Below are 12,084 nucleotides of genomic sequence, written 5' to 3' on the forward strand. Positions count from 1 at the left end.
TTAGCAGCATTCCCCATACCCCTATCTCAAACCCCTGTCTATATGGACATCATCTATTCTGGACATTTCATAGCAATGGAATCATACAACATGTGGGTTTTTCTTTTACTTAGTGTAATGTTTGCAGGGTTCATCCATGTTGTCGTATGTATTAGCACCCCATTCCTTTTTATTGGTGAATAATATTCCATCATATGGGGATACTGTATTTTGTTCATTTATCAGTTGATGGACATTTGAATTATTTCACTTGGGGGCTGTTGTAAATAATGCCGCTGGTGAAAATTCACGCATGAATTTTTGTAATATACCTAAGTGGAGAATTTCTGGGTCATGCACTACTCTGTGTTCAACATTTTGATGAACCGCTAAACTATTTTCCAAGGGGGCGGAACCATTTTTCAGTCCTACGAGTAAAGCCTAAGTGTTCTGATTTCTCCACATCCTCACCAGTACTTGATATTGTCATTTTATTTCAATCATCCTAATGGGTGAGAAGTAGCATCTAACTGTGGTTTTGATCTGCATTTCTCTAAGGACTAATGATGTTGAGAATCTTTTCATGTACTTCCCATTTGTATATTTCCTTTTGAGAAAAATCTCTTTAAATCTTTGGCCCATTTTTAAATTGATTGCCTTTTTATTACTTGTTTTTAGGAGTTTTAAACACATTTTTATTGAAATGTACAATGTTCTATTAGTTTTCAGTGTATAATAATTCAGTAATTCTGTACATTACTCATTGCTCACTACAATATTATTGACTATATTCTCTTGTGTACTTTTCATCTCTGTGACTTTGTGTTATTACTAGAAGTTCACACATCTTAATCCGCTTTATCTTTTTAAAAAAATTCTCTTTATCTATACATAGATATAAAGATATCTATATCTTTTATCCCTGTAGATAAAAGGGACTGTAGGACTTTTTAATATATTTTGTATACAAGTCCCCTATCAGATATTTTCCAATAGGTTTGGAGTGTTCTGTGGACTCTTTTTACTTCATAGTGGCCTCTGAAACACAAAACTTTTATTTTGATCAGGTACAATTTCTGTATTCTTCGTCACTTATGCTTTTGGCATCATATCTAAGTAACCATTACCAAACCCAAAACCAGAAAGACTCCACCTCTATATTCTTTCTGTAAGAGTTCTCTAGTTTTAACTCTTGCGTTAACTTTGCATGACCTGTTTTGCATTAATTATGTACATAGTGAGGTCAGACTCCAAGTTTGGTCCTTTGTGTGTGGCTATTCAGTTGTCCTGGCACCATTTGTTGAAATGACTGTTCTCTCATTATTGAGAGATCTCCATTATTATGAGCCTCCAGTCCTATTTCATTGACCTATGTATGTCCAGCCTTATGCCAGTCCCACACCATCTTGATTACCATAGCTTGGTAGTAAGTTTTGAAATCGGTTTAAGTGTGAATCTCCGTCTTTGTTCTTTTTCTCACAAGATTGTTTGGGCTTCTGGGTCCATTGAATTTCCATACAAATTTTAGGACCAGATTGTCCATTTAGGCCAAAAAAACCTCCCCACCACCACCAACAACAAAAAACAACCCCCCCAAAACCCCAAACCTCAAAAAACCAAAACCCAGCTGGAATTTGGAAAGGGATGGCATTGGGTAGATGCCATCTTATTTTAAGTAGTCTACCAAGTCTTTACTATTGATTGCATTCAACTTCTGGAACAGGTCTCAGTTCTTGGGAGTATGCGTTGAAGATTCGTATCTTGGTGGATGAATCAATGCACATCTGAAACTAGATTATTTGGAGAAACACAGAACTGGCACGATCTATAAATTGAAGTCCTTCCTTCGTTTTGTTATTGAAAATGTATGTGTGGCATCGTCTGGTCAGCGTTTTGGCTTTGCAGATTTTTTTTCAGAACTCTTTCAACCAGTGTTTTGAAATCAGTGAACATGTAATAACATGAAGACAAGGAGAATCTGTGAGAACTCGGGTTCTTCAGGATGTTAGCTGTATATTAGGATGGTGTGAAAGGCATTGGTAGTTTTAGCAGGGGGTAAATGATGTTGTGGCTGCTTCTCTACCCCCCCCCCCCCCCCCGCCACCACTGCCCCCATCTTGAGGATGGAATTGTCTTAGAAAACAGGAAAGCCCTTTCTAAGAAATTGAGGGTTTTTCCTGTCAGGTCAGTCCAACAGTGTTCCCTTGCTATGCAGAAGGCGCAGAGCTAGCTGCCGCAGGGGGCAGAAATTAGAGGAAGACCTCCTTGGACTCTCTGATCAGCCTCCAGATAGATAGAGCAGTCTTCCTGCTTCCTTCCTGCCTCTTCCCATTCCTTCTCATTTCGACTCCAGTGCCAGAGTTTATAGCTTCCTTAAAAAAAGCCTATCTGATCATGTTTGGCTGTTGTCCACAGGGTAAAGTCTGAATTCCTGAGCAGTTGCAGGTGAGACTTTCTAGTCTGGCCTTCCCTCTTTCTCCTCCTCCTAAACCAAACATCCCTTAGAAGCACACCCTTGGCCCTGAATGCATCGTGCCTCTCCATCATGTCCACGTTCCTTGTCTGTGGAGAGTGACCTCCCCCATCTTCCTACAGCAGAGTCTGCACAACCTTATTTGTATTCTTTGTGTCCTTGTCTTTGCTGCTGCCAGAAGTGAGAGGCAGAGACTCAGGTCACCTCTCTTCAGGGGCACGGAGCCTGGCCAAAACAATTCTTTTTTTTTTTTTTTTTTTAAAGATTTTTAAAATTTATTTGACAGAGAGAGATCCCAAGTGGGCAAAGAGGCAGGCAGAGAGAGAGAGGAGGAAGCAGGTTCCCTGCCAAGCAGAGAGCCCCATGCGGGACTCGATCCCAGGACCCTAAGATCATGACCTGAGCCGAAGAAAGAGGCTTAACCCACTGAGCCACCCAGGTGCCCCAAAACAATTCTTAAATGCTATTGTAAATGAATGAGGTAGAGTACCTGCTCAAAGGACCTGATCATCTAATGAGCTGGGAAGATGTTCAAAGGGCTGAAAATCCGTAAGACATGACTGGATGGAGAACCAACCGTGTATTGTGAGGCTGAACTCTGCAGTTGCTCTGGACCAGGCACGGTGCAAATACAAATCTGTCCAGGTTTACTCCACCACGGAGCTTAGTGTTTTCGTGCACTTTCTAGGCTTACTGTGGTGTTTTCTGTGGCTATCCCTCGTTCGGTAAAGCTCCTGGCAGAGTATCTGTGTGATTAGGGGGCTGATGTGTGGTGACACAGGACAGAAATATGCATCAATTAGTGGTGAAAGTGGTGAATACATCAACTAGTGGACTGTCCTGTGTTGTTGGCCCGGTCATGTCCTAACAGATTTTTAAAAACTATTCCCTCTGTGTCTTGAGACCACCTGGCACTCTGTGTTTGCTTATTATCTAGCTTTGGTGCACGTGTTCATAGACGGGCTCCTTCTAGTGCATCTGCCCTTTGTAATGACCATAAGATGTTCATCTGGGACTAGATAGTATAGTTTCTCTGTCCCCACCTCAGTTTCTTTACTTTACCAAAAATAGGGTAATTATTTGTTACAGTTCAGACTTGAGGATCAGCTTTAACTCCCAAGGGGAAGAGGGTAGGTTATTTCATTTATTCTTATAGTAAATTTAGCTTTTATTGTATAATGACTTTATAAAATTTCACTGGTAAACTTTTTTGTGTTTTGATCTATGTCCATTTTACATAGAGTCATCTTAGGACGGTAGCCGTGAAAATTGTACTAGTGGCTAACTCACTCGAGTTTTGTCCAAAGAGACCTTTACTTCATCTTGGTTCTTAAAAGGTACTTTTTTGCCGGGTAGAGAGTTCTGGGTTAGCAGTTATTTTCTTGAAGATGTTCTGTGGTCTTCTGACTTCCCCTGTCGCTTTTGAGAAGTCCATTGTCAGTACTCGGAAATGAGCAATCGTTCCTTTTTTGTGGCCACGTCTAAGATTTTTCTTTTTGTCTTTCGTTTCCTGCAGTGTCACCGTGATACACCCCGAAGTGTGTTCCTTTTATTTATTCTGCTTGGGCTTTCTGATTTTATGGGTTGATGTTTCTCATCACTTCTTGAAAATTTCCCAGCCAGGATCTTTCTCGTTGTTTCCCCTTCCTCTCTTAACTCTCCTCTCTCTGAGTTTCTAATGTTGAGTTTCCCATTATAACTGTTTATTTTGCCCTTTTACTAATTTCTTAAGGTATAAAGTTGGATTTTTCATGTGCCTCTTTTCTAGCAAAAGTTTGTGTATGTAACATTTTTTGGATAACCGTCATGACCTCTGGTTATTTTAAAAGGTATAAATTCGGTTTTTGTGTTTTTAGTCACAAGAAGCTAGCTAATGGAGATTTGCTTTTTCAGAATTCCTATTTTATTCTGTTTTATTCAGTCTGATTGGAAACATAGCCTATTAAATAGCTTGAGTTGAAAATTTCAAGCCAGATTGGTTGGGACACTCTTTGGACATTGAGACACACAACAGAAGATACTTTAAACATTGTTATAGTTTTTCTTAGTGACTTAGGTTTGTTACTGGTGTTTGAGAAATTGTAGAAGTGCAGCTAAAATTAGAGGTAGTGGGTATTGATTTCTTCATCTTAATGTGTTTACCTGTGGTGGGTCCTCTGCCCACTTTTACAGTATGGGTCTCAAGTCCCAGAAAGTGACTAAATCTTAGTTTTCAGATATGACCCCACTGCCCTTTACATTAGAAAAATGTAAAAGAGAAACGGTTTCTAAATTTCCTTCTAAGGACTGCTTTAGCTGAATTCCACAGATTTTTGATATGTTAATTTAAGATTTTTTTTTCAATTCTGAATGTTCTTTAATCTCTGTTAAGATGTTCGCTTTCACCCGTGAATTACTGACAAGTGTGGTGTTTGTTCTCCACGTGTTTGGTGAGTTTCCTGTTATCTTTTTGCATTGCTTTGTAGCTGAATTCTGTTATGATCAGAGAACGTAATTATACAAGTTCAGTTCTTTTCCATTTGTAATAATTTTTTTTTTTTGTAATAATTTTTTTGATGGAGTTTCCATGTGTGATGAGAAGGATGTGTCTACCGCTGTGCTTGTGTGGCGTGTTGGCGAAGCGTCAGTTTGATACAGTTGGTTGATGGCACTCGGTCCTTTCTGTCTACCAGTTCTATCGATTCCTGGGGGAAGTGCCGAAGTCTCCAGATGTAATTTTGGATTTTTTTCTATTTTTCTTTTCAATTCTCTCAGTTTTTGCTGCCCTGTGTTTTTGAAGCTCTGTTGTGAGATGTGTACACATTGAGGATTGTTATGTCTTCTTGGCAAATTAACCGTTTTCTCATTATGGAATGGCCCTCTTTATCCCCTTTGGTTTTCTTTGTTCTGAAGTTCACTTTGTTGAATATTAATGGAGCCATGCTAGCTTTTTTAACCATCAGTGTTCGCATGGCGTTATCTGTGTTTTCCCCCAGGTGAGTGGCAATTTTCCCCGTCTTTTGTATGCTGTGTAGTTTTGAATTATATCCTGAACATTTTGAATGTTTTGTTATGAGGCTCTACATCTTGTTCAAATCCTGTGTTGAATGTGGATATGTTTGTTTTAGCAGACATCGACCTAGCTGGGTTCCGGGTGTGTGTTCCAAACGGCCTTCTGTGGGTCGTGGTTTTGGTGTCAGTTCTGTGTTCATAACTTTTGCAATGTTATTTGTCTCTGACTTTGCCACTGGTGGCTGCCTGGAGCTTGGCCAGTGGTCTGCCCTGTAGTTCAGGTGGACCGGACGTGTGTATTTGAAAGTTATCACTAGTTGTCCAGAATCAAGGCTTGAGATTTTCTTGGTCACCCAGCTCATACGAAGCTGGTCTTAGTCTCAGTTCCTACCCACAACATGTTGCCTTTCGAGGGCTAGCCCCCTCTGAGGTACCCTTTGCCAGGACTTGACAGTTAACATTTCCTAGCCGTCATCCCCCAGAGTCTTTGCAGATGACTGCAGGGCAAAAAGCCGTTGGACTGCTTCGTTCTCTCCGGGTCAAGTACCGACTTGAATCTTGGTTCTGTCCATCCTCACTACCATGTTAGCTACTTGAGGCTTTTAGGAAGATGCTTTTCATATTTCCCTCAGCTTTTATGGTTTCCAGCAGACCAGCTGACCTCATCTGCCATTACCAGAGGCTGGAAATACTGACGATTTTTAGTATTTTCCGCTTTGTGAGTTAGAGGTGGTTATGGATTGCGTTTTGACCCTCCTGTATTCATACGTGAAAGTCTCCACACCCCTGTCCCTCAGAACATGGGATCATTGCAGAAGCACTTAGTTGAGATGAAGTCCTTAAGTTGGTGTTCTTATCGAATGGGGAAATTTGGATGCAGACGAGCAGAAAGGGAGGGCACCTGACGAAACACCTGGTCAGTCCTCCAAGAACAGCGGAGAGTGGTAGTAAACCAGAAGAGGGACATGCAGCAGATTCACAGCCCTCGAAGGGACCATCCCTGCTGGCACCTTGATCTCAGATTTCTAGTTTCCAGAAAGGTGAGACATTTTCTGTGGCTTAAGGCCAGCCAGTACCTAGTACTTTGTGATGGCAGCTCTAGCAGACCGATGAAGAGATGTTCGTTTCTCTTAAGTTGAGATCTTTTAGGTCCTGAAGTTTAACTTGAAGTACCTGGCCCATTGCCTGTACATGGTAGGTAGGCACTTGAGAAGTATTTATCGTTCTTTCTACTATAATGGAATGTTTATGTTCCTGAAAACCCTTGCGTTCTGCAAATCATGCACTAAAAATAGTGTCTTATAAGAGAAAAGTAAGCTTGTGGCAGAGCTCTCAAAATCTATGCGGCTTGGTCTACTAGCAAAAGCGGTAATTGGTACCCCGGGCGACTGATTACCTGGACCGCTTCGGTGAACATCTCAGTGTGGCTGGACGTTGCTAAAATGGATACTAAAAGTGGACAAGAACAGCAAAGTGGAAATTCTAGCCATGCTTGCGTTGGTGCATGGATAGTGGGTGTTGAGTGAGGCTCCAACCCCCGGTGGGGCTGCCATTGCAAAGGGCACTGACGGGAGCCAGTGCTACAACCCAGCTGAGAGAGACCCTGGCCTGGCCATGACCGCACCCATCCGGGGAGTGAGGCCCGGGTGCAGGCTTCCTTTCGCTACTTGCTTCAAATGCAGCTTCTTGCTAAGGCCAAGTTAGGTGAGGGCTTGTTTTTATCTTGCCTGAGATCTCACATAATTCCATTCCCTCCACTTCTTTGCTTTGGAAACTCAACAGATGAATCAGCAAGACTTCCATGCTGTGATGATGTCATTCCCGCTTACCAATCAAACATGAGCTCATCAGTGTTACAGAAACTCCCAGCAGAGCAGATGGTATTTGAATTGAATTGAATTCTCCTTTGTAGTCTTCAAATTCTCCTGTGCATCTGCTTCTGTTAACATGACTTAAAAGACACAGATTTAGTCAGAGCTGTATTTTAAAAAGTAGTTGTGGAGTTATTTAAAAATCGGTAGGAGTATTGCCCTCAACTAACTTGTTCAGTTTTAACATTCTCAATTAATGGGAGATAATCTCTTTACGATCTATAAAGCTGTTCATTGTCCCTACAAAAGGGGTTATTTATGAATTTTTAAGGTTTTTTTTTTATTTTTTACTTATTGTAATTTAATTATTATTCCTTCACTATTTTATTTAACTGAATGTGTGTGCCCAAAGAAGATGGGGTTCCAACAACTGGTGGGGAATCCTGCAAGCTTCCCACCTAACTTACTTTTTAAACCTTTGGGTGAATTTTTATTTTGGTCCCGTTTGTATTTCTAGTGTTTTTAAATCTGCTTTCCTGGAATACTTAAGGTTACTTTCAGGTAACTGTTACTGGATTTTAATTTGGAGCTATTATACGTATATTTTCAAATAACGTTTTTCAGTTATTTTTAATTTTGTGCATGAACATCAACTGGCTTATTAATGACAGAATTTGACTTTTGTTACCTGTTATTTTTTTTCTAAGATTTATTTATTAGAGAGAGAGAGAAAAAGAGAACTCATGGGGGGGGAGGGGTAGCGGGAGAGGGAGAGAAAGTCTTAAGCAGACTCCTCGCTGAATGCGGAGCCCAACTCGGGACTCGATCTCAGGGTCCTGAAATCAACGGCTGAGCCGAATCCAAGAGTCAGACACTTAACTGTGCCACCCATGTGCCCCTGCTGTTATTTTTGAAAATTCAGATTAATGTATTGCAATGTAGACAGACTATCAAAACTTTAATACTTAGACTGCAAAACTTTTTTAGCACATTATCCATAATCCATTCATAATTCAAAAAATTGGCTCATATCAATTTAACTTGGGGTTGTATACTTGGCTTTTTTTGTTAAAAAATACAGAAGAGTGTACAGCATACTTCGGAGTAGATTGTTTTAAATGAAGAAAATGTCTTCAACATGGGGAGAAAAGAAATCAAACTCTTGAGCTTGGCATGAAATGATTTTTGCATGAGAATTTTAAGAAGGAGAATGCCTCAAAATTTAGGTGCTTTTCTGTAGGGCTCTGGCAATTTGGTAATAATTTAATGTCATTATAGGGTGTTTGCTTTGTTGTATTTTATTGAATTTGGGGGGGGGGAGTAAATTCCAGGGCGGTCTTTGTTTTCGAAACACAATACATCTTTGTGGTGGTAGTACTGTCCGTATTCTCTCCTAATTGCTGTAGTCAGAGCTGAAAACAGAGAGGAGATTGGCTTTGCAGGGAGAGGAAAGGAAATTTGACAGTTACTGAGAATGCCAAGACTGAAGGCAGCTTTAAATTTGATTAATTCGTAATTCATTTTTGGAAATGTTGTCTGAGTAAAGGGATTTCCCGAATTGCCAAATCTTGTAACTCTGGAAGTAGGAAGGAGCAGAGAGTAACAAGCTCATGTTTTTAGTCTGTAGCTAACATTTCCTATTCACCTTTTTTGAGCAGCAGATTATTGGAACGCCGTGTTTGGTCTCCCTTTTCTTCCTTCTCCTCTTGTTCTTTCCTACGCCGGTGCCCACCCGGGCCTCCCACCAGGATGTCCCATGGGTGGAGCACAAGTGGCGATGGGAGTGAAACCATCTGGGAAGGCTCTGTGGATAGTATCTGAGGTGTGGGTAATACCAGCCCTCACAGTAGAATGAGGCCTACACCGTTGAGTCCCATTATTCCTGGTTAACTGTGTTCTGGGGAGTACCCAGGAGCACTGAGTTAGTGACTCCTAACCCTTTGCTCCTAAGGAAGACAGAATTTAGTTCCTGTGACCCACCGGTCACATTTTCGTCCTCTGAGCAGTAGTGTGTTTCATGTGTGCTCCTGTGCAAAGACACTGTATCTAGTATGTATGAATAATCAATAATAAGGGATAGTAATGCTGATTCATTAGCATGTGACTTGTGGCTAACAGTGCTCTAAGTCAGGCCTGAATGAAGCCAGTCTAATTACATGTATTTTTTTCCACGAGGCACATCATTGAGCTCAGGAACACCAGGTAGCCCTTCAACACTAGGGGCTATTTTAAATAGCATAGTCACCAACAAAAAGCACAAAAATATGGAAAAGCCGTCGCTAAATAGACTGCAAAAAAGGATACTCGTTTGTAGCATGAGTGTTGAAACAAGAAGGCAAAATGTCACCTCATTCAGCCACAGCTAGGAGTGTGTGCACTGGGATACTCAAATTTTTTTCTTTGCACATGTCTGTGAATGACCAGGAAGTGCCGATGTATTGATTTTAAGGTTACAAGTAAAGTTTTTTTCAAAGATTTTCTTATTTATTTATTTGAGCACAAGAGAGGGAGTGAGCACGGCGGGGTGGCGAGGAGGGGAGGAGCAGAGGGAGAAGGAGAGGGAGACTCTCAAGCAGACGCCCACTTAGCGTGGATCCTGACTCGGACCTCGATCTCAGGACCCTGAGATCCTGCCCTGAGCCAAAAATCAAGAGTCAGATGCCCAACCAACTAAGCCACCCCGGTGCCCTGCAAGTGAATTTTTTTTTTTTTTTTTTAAAGCCAACGCTCCTCCCAGCATGGGGCTCAGACTCACCATCTTGAATTAGAGAGTCACCTGCTTTACTAACTGACCCGGCCAGGCGCCCCAGTAAACTTTACCAAGTTCCACAAATTCACAAAGAATTCATGGCTAACGAGGACCAACTGTGCTTGCATGGCTAGGATTGGGTCGTGACCCCACCATGCAATACATGTGTTGGTATCTTAAGCAAGTTAACCTCTCTGTGTCTTTTTTCATATTTGTAAATTGGGGATAAATATTATCTGCATCAGAAGTTAGTGAATTTAAATGAATAAAGTTGCTGTCATATTGCCACGTATACAGTAATCCTTGATAATTCGTGGTGTGTAATAATTAGTAAGACAAGTTAATACTGATAGCAAACTCTCTTTATTTACCTTTATACTCTTTATACTCTCTTTATGTACCTATTCTGATGCTCACGATAACCCTGAAAAATAGTAACTCTCATCTCTGTGGTACCGAAGAGAAAAATGGGGACCCAGAGAGGTTAAGTAGTTTGCTCCATGTTATTCATCTGTTAAATAGCTGAGCTGCAATTTGAGCCCAGGACATGATCTTTTTAAGTGAAGAGATTATATATGGCATCAGGTCCCTAGTGATCCAGCCGGGATCTGTACATCTGGGTGAAGGGCGGAGGTGGTCAGGCAAAGAGGACTGCGTTGGAAGGGCCAGAGCTTATGCCTCCTGCCCAGAGAGGGAGAAATCAGGGCAAGACAGAGCCCAGAGTGATCCACATAACAGGTCTTGAGCTGCAGAGGCATAGAATTATGACAAAGATGGGAGCAGAGGCCAAGGGATGCTTTAAAGAAGGGGCCTTAGCTAGGCGTCAGTTGGCATGAGGACCTGGGCAGCAAACACTTATATCTGAGGGAGGTGACAAATTGGAGACTCTTGGGTCGCTGTTGTGGCTGTCTGGAACTGGACTTGTAAAGAATAGCACGTACAATTGCTTCTCTGTACATATTTCTGATGTCCCTAGGTACTTAGTCTGTACGAAAGTGAGCACTTGGGGAAAGCTCTTTGTTTCTCAAGGGCTCCAAATGACTGGCTTAAGAGGTATTTTCCTCAGTCTTCTTCCAGAGATGGGTCCTTTTTGGGGATGGTTTTGGAGAGAGGCTTTCCCATAGTCACACAGTTTGTGTTTGTAGGGGGAGTGAATTGGGAACCATCCCAGTTCTCAGAGCCCTAAATGGTCTGTCTGGTGCTTTGGCAAGTAAAGGCCTCCCAGTGGTGGTTTCCACCCTCCCCTCTGACAGTGACATAGAGATTTTTCTGAGCCAAGGCTGAGCAGAGTGTTCTGAATGCCCAGACTCTGAGAGACACGTGGAAGTTTTCTATCATTTTCTACTTGTCATCTGCAAATGTGTTTCAGTAGACGACAACAAGGCGATTGAGCAGAATGCTTCATGGTGTTCTTGGGGAATCCTTGTTTCTTACATCTGGCTCAAGTTTGGTGGATACGCATTGTATCGATTTCGAATCGCATTTGTATTTAGCGTCCGTATAAATAAATGAATAAGCAGTCAAAAGCCAGGGTGGTATTTTGGGGATATGTTTCTCTTCACGGATCCCGAAGAAGCTTGTCCACTGAGGTTATGATGTTTATACAGTCAGTACTGTTGTATATTTGGAACAGGGGCCTGTACCCTTCTTCCGAAAGGCCCAGAGAATAAATATTTTCTGCTTTGTGAACCATATGGTCTTTGTCACAAGTCTTCAGCTCTGCCATTGTAGCCGCAGACACTGAGTGAACAGATGAGTGTGGCCATGTTCCATGTAAACTTTAATCACAAAAACAGGGCAGGAGGCCCATTTACAGACTTTGGCCCATGGGCTGTCGTTAGCCAATCCCCGGTTCAGAGCAAAGCTCTTACTTTAAGACCTTCATAATTCCTTTGTAGGGTTAAACCCTAGCAGAATTTTGTGTGTGCAGCATTTTATTTATTTTGATTTTGATTTTGTGTGTGTGTGTGTGTGTGTGTGTGTGTGCAACATTTTAAAATTAGCGTTGTCACCTTGGGCAGTGAAAGTAACATCTCTTAATGAATTTTGCTCTAAGAAAAAGATTCTGATACTAACATACT

The 12,084-nt window shown here is 41.5% G+C and overlaps 1 protein-coding gene across 5 annotated transcripts in view; it reads left to right on the plus strand.

The window, feature by feature from the left end:
• Positions 1-12,084, plus strand: part of SMURF1 (SMAD specific E3 ubiquitin protein ligase 1) — a 105,424-nt gene that overhangs the window by 41,752 nt on the left and 51,588 nt on the right. The gene's annotated exons all lie outside the window — the stretch shown is intronic.

This window comes from Lutra lutra, chromosome 18 (assembly GCF_902655055.1).
Source record: "Lutra lutra chromosome 18, mLutLut1.2, whole genome shotgun sequence".
Taxonomy (NCBI): Eukaryota; Metazoa; Chordata; class Mammalia; order Carnivora; family Mustelidae; genus Lutra; species Lutra lutra.